The sequence below is a fragment of the Cervus elaphus genome, chromosome 2, assembly GCF_910594005.1.
Source record: "Cervus elaphus chromosome 2, mCerEla1.1, whole genome shotgun sequence".
NCBI classification, from domain to species: Eukaryota; Metazoa; Chordata; class Mammalia; order Artiodactyla; family Cervidae; genus Cervus; species Cervus elaphus.
In genome coordinates this window covers 12,948,961-12,958,405 of record NC_057816.1, presented here as the reverse complement: position 1 = coordinate 12,958,405, position 9,445 = coordinate 12,948,961, and the positions used below count along the sequence as shown (strand labels likewise).

Genomic DNA, 9,445 nt, shown 5'->3' with positions numbered 1-9,445 from the left:
CATTCTCCCTGTCACATGGCCTATTTCAGGGATTACTAGAGCTGACTTTCCATGTTCATGCATCTGAGGGTTCAGATTGAACTTGAGGACTGAGGACCTTAGTGTTTCCCTCTCCTTGTGACTCCCACCATGCCAGCATGGCGTGGCATCTCCACATTTATTTCAGGATGACCAATGTCCCAGACGGACCCTTACTCTCACGTGGAGGGTCCTATGGCAGGCTCTGGCCCAGGCACAGGGGCTCAGGGGCTCAGCAGCATCTGCAATGGTGTGACACGGCCTGCAGAGGGCACTCTCCTCCCAGCAGCAGCCCAGGGGTTCCTGCAAGTTCCTTTTTGAGAACCAACCCTCAGGGTTCTCCCCTCACCTTGAGGATGTAGGCTCGAGCGAGCACTGGGTAGTTGATGCCGTTGATGGTGAAGATAATAGAGGGCAGGATATTGACCGCAAAACATGAAACATAGTGCTGTTAGAGAGAGAGGGAGAAAGGTTGGCTCTGGAGATCCTTCTTGTGTGTGGAGACTGGGAGTGACCCTCGGGCATGACCCTTCACCTCAGAACCCCGTGGCGTGGCGCTGATGAGCTTCTGGATGTTATTGACCAGTCTTGTTGGGCCAAGGATCAGTGATGTCCCGGTGTCCACAAGAGCCTCGCAGCCGCCAGAACAAGCAATAACCTGTCTTTTCATGGAGATGCTGAGACAGTGGAAGAAAATGGGCATGAAGGTCACTCTGAGTCTCCCCAGAGCTGCCCCCTTCCCGACTGTCTCCTAAACATCCCTTTGTCTCTTGCCCGCAATCTTTTCCCTTGCTCTCAACGCAGCACCTTCCTTGACATCCTTGAATGCAGTACTTGAATACACCAGGTTCTTTTGTACCTTGACACAAGCTGGTCTTCTTTTCTAGACAACCCCCCTCCCCTTTGACTAGCAAATATCTTCTCATCTTCCAGATTCCAGCTTAATTGTCATGGTTTCAGGGAAGTCTTTCCCTGGGTGTTTATATGTCTCTTGTCTTGGTCACTTTCTGTAGACCCTTCCTCATGTCTAACATGTACCAAAGTAAAAATTCACTATGTGGGTGAGTCATTTTATGTACATCTGCCTTCTTAGATGGGAGGGTGAGTTTTATTCTCATTGCCTCCCTAAAGTGCCTGGCACACAGTGGGTGCACAATGCTTGTGTGTTGAATGAGTGAATGAAGACCGTGAAAATAATGAATGAGAAACATCAGAGAGCTGTATCTGGTGGGGAACAAATAACAGGCCAACTGCAGAGTGAAGATGGAGATTCACAGGGGCAGCAGATTCTCATAGTGGAGGGAGAGAGGGGCTCCTCTGGGAGAGGGTGTCTCCCATCACTGCTCCTACAACCAGCTCAGACCCTGAGACCCTGGCCAGGAAATACATGACTAGCCCACGGAAACTCCAAAGGACAGGTCAGCTTTTGTCTGAGGGTATCACACAGAATCCTATCAGTTATTGCCTCTTGTCCTCGGGTCACTCCTGGATCCCACCTTTCTGATTCTCTCAGTTATAGCCCCTGCCCCACTCTGTGCCCAGGGATGTGGGGTGTCTTTTTTATTAGTTGCTTTTATGTCTTAAGACTGCAGCCAACCTCTCTCCACTGCTGGGTAGCTTCTCCATAAGGAGGCCAGTTTTCCCCATTTGCTCAGGACTTTCCCTGTTTTTAAACTGAGACTTATCTGTACTGAGAACTTCCTTGGTCCCAGGTAGCCCTGGAGAGTTGGTCATCATATCATAACTCTGTTCAGGCTGGTGAAATCCTCCCTGATCCTGTTCACCACACTGCAGAGTCCTCTGACCGTGCTGTCTGCCTCACAGGGCAGCGGGTGCAGCCCTCTCCCAGCTGCACAGACCTCTCTGGACCCTGTGAGGACCCTGGGCAGAGCCCTGGTCAGGAGGCCTGGGGATTATGAACCCATGGGCTGTTTGTGTATCTATGTGCTTGTGTGTTTGTTTTTATGTGTCTCTGTGTGTGCTTGTGTGTCTCTGACTAGCTATGCATGTTTATATGAGTCTCTGTGTATGTTTATATGTGTTTGCTTGTGTGTTTCCATGTGTCTGTGTGTCTGTCTGTGTCATTGTGGGTGGTGTATATGTCTCTGTGACTATTTGTCTGAGAACGCATTTGTGAGTATCTGCCTGTGTCCATGTACAGATGTGGAGCATCCCTTGGGCTGACCCTCAGAGGAAGAGGCTTACCAGTCCATGTTTATATGCCAGTCACCCGCTTGGGTCATTGGTATCCAGTTGAGCACTCCCTAATAGTAGGCTTTGTCCACCACACCCCACTAAACATCACCACACTGACCTTCCCCCTGCATGTGTAGTGAGAAGAGAGGGGGAGATTCTTGGAGGATGGTAAAAACAGCACTGTCTGAGAGCTGTGCTTGTCTACCCATCAAGGCCCTAATATGGTCCCCATTTACAGATGCAGAAATTGAGGCTAGGAGTGATTGAGAACCAGACTGAGGTCGGTCACTGGCTAATGAGTGGCACAGCAGAGGAGGTTAGAAGGTGAATCACTTGGCTGGGCTCCACCCACTATGTCTTCTGAAGAAGTCCTGGACCTACTGCTACCTGAGTACTCAGATTTCCTCAAAGGCCAGGGTACTGAGGCGTTTTGGCTTTCCCCTTGTCCAGTCTGTCGTTTTTCAGGAAAATCAAGGCCTGGGAGTGCTAACAATGTGGGTTCAGGTCACCCAGAGTTGGACCTCTACTGTCCAAAGGGCCCCACACTCAGAAGGGCCCCCCACCTCTGCTCTCCCTGTCTTGAAATGCCTAACACTTCTTGAGTAAGGGGTCTCACACTTTTGTTTTGTGTCCCACACTTTCATTTCTCACTGGCTCCTGCAAATTGGGTAGGTGGTGCTGGGCTCCCACTGAAATGCTAATGAGGAAGGAAAGATATCCACCATCTTTCTCCTTCCTTCCTTATCAAATTCATAAGCAAATCCTATTGCCTTTTCCTCCAACTTGTTTCCTGTTGCCTTCCATTAGCCTTCCTCCTCACTTACCCCACTAAACCAAGTTACTTGTCTTGAGCCCAGGAGCAGGGCTGTGTTCCAATAAAACTTAATTCATAAAAGCCAGTGGTGAAGCCAGGTAGGGCCCTGGGGCCATAGTTATCCTGGGTTAGATTATCTCTCAGGACACTTCTTTATCAAGTGTTCTATAATTTTCATGGAACTCAAAGCACCTTACAGCTAATTTGGAGAAATGGATTGTCCAGCTCAGACTTACTTGCTCAGGTAGAAGGCAAAAACAGGCTCAGAAATGGCACCGTGATTCTTCAGGTTGTCAAGGATGGGGATGCCTCCAGTGAGAGATATGTTGGGGTAGCTCAAGCCCAAGACGCCATCAAAAGGCTTTCCCTCAAACCTGGGTTGCTCCACGCTTAAACCAAATGCCTGGTCAGTACTTACAAGGTCCCCAATCTGTGGGAGAGAAGAGTGTTCCCACTTACAGATACATGAAGTGGGGCTAGGACTGGGATGGGGTGCATTGCCATTAGATCCTCAGGGAAGAATTGAGGAGGCTGTGTCTTTGGTGGACCTCAGATAGTTAGACCAAGCTGGGAGGGGAATTTGGGTTCCATTTGTGAGAGGCTGTGAATTTTAAAATATCTGCCCCTCTGAAAAACACCACCTGAGAGAGTCAGATTGCCCTCTTGGCTTCTGTACAGGTGTGGCAACCCAGTCAAGCCAGGACATATTGGTGCCCCCTTGTGGACAAAATAAGTGGAGAGCAAGATAGCCTTCTCTTTGGCATCACTGTGACCTAATGACAGTAATGGACTGCATTCCCTGTAATGTTCTGTGGATTCTGCATCTGTCCAGGAAGACAGAAGCTGAAGACATAATCTTGCTTGCAGAGTTCTATGAAATTACTGCCTGGGGAATTCACTTTTGGGGATATGTGTGTCTTTGTGTGAGTGTGTATGAGAGAGAAAGAGAGAGAGGGGAACTACTCAACTACTTTGGGGGAGGCAGGCCATAAGTTTTGTTGGACTCTCAAAGGCCCCCTAGAGTGAGAATTCATTTATCAGGCCCTCTGACCTCTCAGGCCTCCAGTTTCCCAGTCTGGTTACCTGAAGCCCTTGACTGCCCCCAGGGTCCCCAGATCAGTTTTATCCTGTCCCAAACACGCCACAGCAACTGCAGTCCTGAGGAGCAGGCCCAGCTCCACCACTTACCACATGTATGACCTCAGCAAGGCCCTTGCTGTCTGCACCTCAGTTTCCTCATCTGTCTCATGAGCTAATCAGATCACCTGCTGTGTGGGGGTTGTTGCAGGATTAAAACAATTATTACCTGAAAGTTCCTGGAACAATCTGTGAATATAAAAGTGGGAGTTTTTTTCCCCCCTTTTCTTGCTCCCAGCAAAATGGACCTTGAACTGCTCATGGGCAGAGAAGCTGCAAGTCCACACCTCAAGCCACTCTCTGGGTTAGCTAATCTGTGTACTCGTGTGTCACCACAGGCAGTGCCTCCCCAGGGACAGGATCCTGTGTGTAAGATGGCCAATATCTATGGGAGTTAGGCTAGGAAGGGTCCTGCCAGATGGCCCTGCATCTGTTTTGCAAGCAGTGGTCACCCCACAGCCAGTCCTGACACAACTTTTATTTACAGGTTACCTGAACGGTGTCATAAGCAAGAAATCCCTTCATCAACCCAGGTCCATAGGTGATGCTGAAGGTCTTTTTGGTAGGCCAGTATGTGGAAGACTTGTAATGTATGAACCTAACGTGTGTAGCTGCAGACACAACAGATGAGTGTCATTAGGTGCCAAGAGTTGAAAATAGGGCTGCAGGGCAAGGGAAAGATGGTCCAGGAACCAGGTGTCTATACCCACAACAGGCTGAATTGGGGCAAAAGAGGGAGGGCACCCACAACTCAGATGAGCCTGTGTCAAAGATAACCTGGAATTCCTGAGAGGGTGTTCCAATGGGGATGTTACCCACATAGAGCATCTACAGGGAAAAGGAGGGAGTGGGTTATTACAGAAGTGGCTACCCTCTATTCCCACACTGATGCCTCCCTCTGGGTGTCACATATCTCTTGAGATAACTTTCGAACCACTGTGCAGCTCACAGCCTTTGATCACAGAGGTGCTTGCATTTGATATTTCTTTTTTATGCTACATGGTATGCAGGATATTAACTCTATGACCAGGAGTTGAAATGATACCTCCTGCATTGGAAGCCCAGAGTCATAACCACTGGACCTCCAGTACCACTGGGCACCCAAGGAAGTCCTTTTCCTTCTTTTGTGAAGCTCTGTAGTCTCCTCAAGCCCAGCCTCAGCACCCCCTTCTCCAGGAGGTCTCTCTTGATCAACCGCAGCCACTCCCTCTAAACTCACCACATCCAATCAACACCACACAGGTGACCCTTTCATTTGACATGTATTTACTAATATGCCTATCTCTCAGGCCAGCATGAGCATTCTTTAAGACAAAATAAGCCTGTTTTCTAATCTAGAAACAGTAACCATAGTGTTAGATACTTATGGCCTTCCACGGAATATGGGTTTAGTATCTTTTTCCTGCTGTGGTTCTTGCATCTGTGGAAACTGAATTCCTCTGCCTGAGGATTGACAATTGCTTTGCAGTTGGTTCTACCTTTTGATCAGAGATGGCTCACTCTTCATCTGTAACTGAGTAACTCACTTAGTTCAGAAGGAATAATCTCCCTCAAACTAATGACACATCTTTGACACAGAAATGGATGTTTACCTGCCATCTGATAATTTCTGGGCTCAGTCACCAAGACCAAGAGTTGAGGATGAGAGTGCCTCCTCCTCTGGGTAGGGCCCCTGTTTCCCAGTGTCCCTGCCTCCTGCAGAAGCCCCAGCCCCAACATTCCCCCTGGTCTCTCCAGATGAGCTCCAGTGCTAGGCTAGAGCACCAGGGGGCACTGGGAGCACCATCCTTCCAAAACACTCACATCCATGACATTCCTGGTTTAGGGGGGGGTGGATCATTATATTTGAGCCAGGAGAAGAAATCTGGTACAGTCTGTAAGCATGTTCCTTCAGGAAATTGTTCAGCATGGGTTTTTCACTGAGGGTTTTTCTCATGGTCTTCACTTTGGTTAGAGGTATTCTAACCAAAGAAACAAAGCAACAAAGAAAACAAAGAAGCAGCTACAATTAGCTGTCAGTGTTAAGGTATAACTGTCATTGTAATGGCCCTGTGTATTTTCCAATCATTTTTATGAGTCACCTTATTATGAGAATGTTATGCATATACCATGGCAAAGACATAGGTTTGATTACAGGTTCTGTTCTGTAATGTTAGGTAAGCCATATGACCATGTGGGGGTCTCAGTCTCCCCTCAGTAAAATGGTGGAATGTAACAACTCAGAACTCCAAATAGAATATTTTGGGGATAAGAGAAGAGATGGATATAAGTTACCTGATAAATAGGAAGTCTCAACAATGACAGCCATTGGCACTGCTGTTGCCATCCCACTGTATCCTTCTCATAGAAGCTCAGGGAAGGATGTAGAAGGGGGATTCTTATCCTTTTTTACAAGGGAGGAATTTGAAATGCAAGAGGTTTGTGAGTTGGCTGGGGTCACACTGCTTGTCAGATATGAAACAGTATATAAGTAGCTATCCCACTCTTTCTCCAAGTTGAAAGAGAACAGAGAGTTGAAAGAAGAATCCATGAGATAGGGAACAAGTTAGGGAAATTCAGAGGCTCAAGAAGGAAAGATGAGTCAAATGAAAAATTAAAGCAACACAGAGAGAAATACACTCACAGGGACTTCCAAAGAGATGGAGAGATAATTGATAGTGATACAGAGATGCAGACATAGACATATACACACTGAAGTAGACAGGGAACAAAGAGGACATGTTGAATAAAATCTAGAAAAGTGCTATTCCACAGGACCACACCTACATGTACATAGACTGTGCACTGAACAATTGCAAGGAGCTCCATTTTCAATAGATCATAAGATGACTGGACCCCAAGAGTTGTGCAACCATGCAAATGTACACTAAGACCCTAGGGACCCACAGTTCCTATAGCAAGGTACTTATCAATAAGTAAGAGTTGAACTTTAAGACTGTTAGGGAAATATTCAATTCCCTTCTAAATCTGATGGGTGGAAGAAAAATCAGATGAAAAACAAAATCTGAGAAAGCAATATGATGCAACTTACAGTCCACATACTTACTTGACTATGCACTCTGAGAAGGCCACCAGCCCAAAGAACACAGCCACTTCATGCTTCTTTCCTGGCTCCAAGTACTCAGGGAAGTTCAGGTTCTAGCATGTAGTGGTGACCGGGAGCTGGTAGTTGTATATGCTCTGACATGCCCAAGTTTTCCCCTGTAGGCCACTAATAGATCTGAAAAAACACAAAGCTCTCGATAAAATCTATACCTCCAACAGTGTCCTTGGTGAGTGGACTTTGAAGCTTCTCAGAATACAGGCAATTGAACTGTAATCTCTTCCTTGAATCTTGGCTGGAAAATCAAACTGATCTTCATGGACATCTAAGAAGATGGAGAACCTTGCCTACTTGGAGAAACAACTGCTAAGAACATCATGAAAATGGATACTAGGGAACATGCTCGACATTCTTGGTTTCATGTCATCTTCCTTGCTACTTCATGAGACATGCATTGCTGTCTTCATTGGAGAAGAAATTGCTAGGTGGATAATTTGTCAAATTGTAAAGTGAAGACTTCAGGGACAGCCCAGGGAGATACAACTGACCTCAGATAGTGGGTCTAATGGCAGAGATCAGGGGCACCTATGATGCCAGCCTGCATCAAAAATTTAGGGCAGAGCAGTACTTCAATTGCATGGTTTCAGTATTGGAAGAAATGTCATATGCATCCACAAGATATTTTATATCATTCAACAAATGCACAAGGAAGAAGTGTGTTCTGGGTTCTGGGTTAAAGGCTTCAAAGTCAAAGTTGATCAAGACAAAAGTAGTCTTTATCTTCGGCAAGCTAGTAGTCTAGTTTCATAAACTCATGGCCCCAGGAGGCAAGAGAAATGATAGTAGGACTAGGTGGCCATGCTGGACCCTGGGCAGCACAGGCCTGACCACTGGGAGCAGACTTTCCTCCACTTCAACCATGCTGGAAAGCAGGCCAGTTGGAGAGAAGTCAAGAGTTTGGATATTTATGTACAATCTCCTGATTTTAATATTAGCAACTAATTTTTTTTTCCTGAAAAAACAGTGGGAACACAATCTCCACAGTGATGTGCTGGAATCAGCCTTCAGTCTCTGCAGGTTTTTATATCTGGCCTAGAGGTGGGAGTGCAGTGGGAACAGAGAGGACTTTAGTTCAAGTTGGTTGATTTACAAAGAGACTGAATGCATACTAAACATGTTTATTTCCTTTCAATTTATAAAGAAAGATCATCAGGGACATACAAACCAACAGATTTAACTGCTGAAGATAAATGGATATATTTCTGATATAATTTCCCCGTAGGGTCTATACCATGAAAAATTTTGTCTGCCAAAGCAAACATACAAAAACATAATTATGAAATGTCTTGCCAATCAAAGAAGACAAAACAGCTGTGGCAGCCAAAGTAAAGACAATCGTGTTTAATGACTCAAGGACTCCCAGGGCCTATTCAGCATGAGATCTATCCAAGCCTGTCCCTTGAATACAACAGGGGCCTCTCCTGGTTGCCACGTGTGTATAGATGGGGCACTGTGTCTTAATCCTCTGCATATTGTTTAAATTCAGTTTTTGTGGTTAAATCCCAAAAGGGGAATATGATGTCACTGACAAATGACACACATATATGCCCTTTGAACTATGGTGTTGGAGAGGACTCTTGAGAGTCCCTTGGACTGCAAGGAGATCAAACCAGTCCATCCTATAAAAAATCAGTCCTGAATATCCACTGGAAAGACTGATGCTGAAGTTGAAGCTCCAATTATTTGCCCACCTGATGGGAAGAACTGACTCATTGGAAAAGACCCTGATGTTAGGAAAGATTGAAGGCAGGAGGAGAAGGGGAAGACAGAGGATGAGATGGTTGGATGGCATCACCAACTCCATGAACATGAGCTTGAGCCTGGGAGTTGGTGATGGACAGGGAAGCCTGGCATACTGCAGTCCATCGTGTTGCAGAGACGGACATGACTGAGCAACTGAACTGAACTGAACAAATTGAGAACAAAGACTAATAAATCTAATTGCATCAGGTTGGTGACTAGCTGCCTATAACAATACATTACTTAAGTGGCTTTGAAATTCAGAATTATGACTCTACATTCAGAGTGGAATATCTTTTAAGGAAAAACAAAAATTCTGCCCATGCAAAAAAAAACAAAGAAAACCAAAAGAAAAACAGGAAAGAAATCTGAAACTATATTCAACAGCTTATTGTTCCTGATATCACTTCTGTTATTGTGACAGAATCATATGTGTG

The 9,445-nt window shown here is 45.9% G+C and overlaps 1 pseudogene; it reads right to left on the bottom strand.

Moving 5' to 3' along the window:
* Positions 1-242: 242 nt before the first annotated feature.
* On the bottom strand, positions 243-8,129 carry LOC122706237 (annotated as a pseudogene).
* Positions 8,130-9,445: the final 1,316 nt, after the last annotated feature.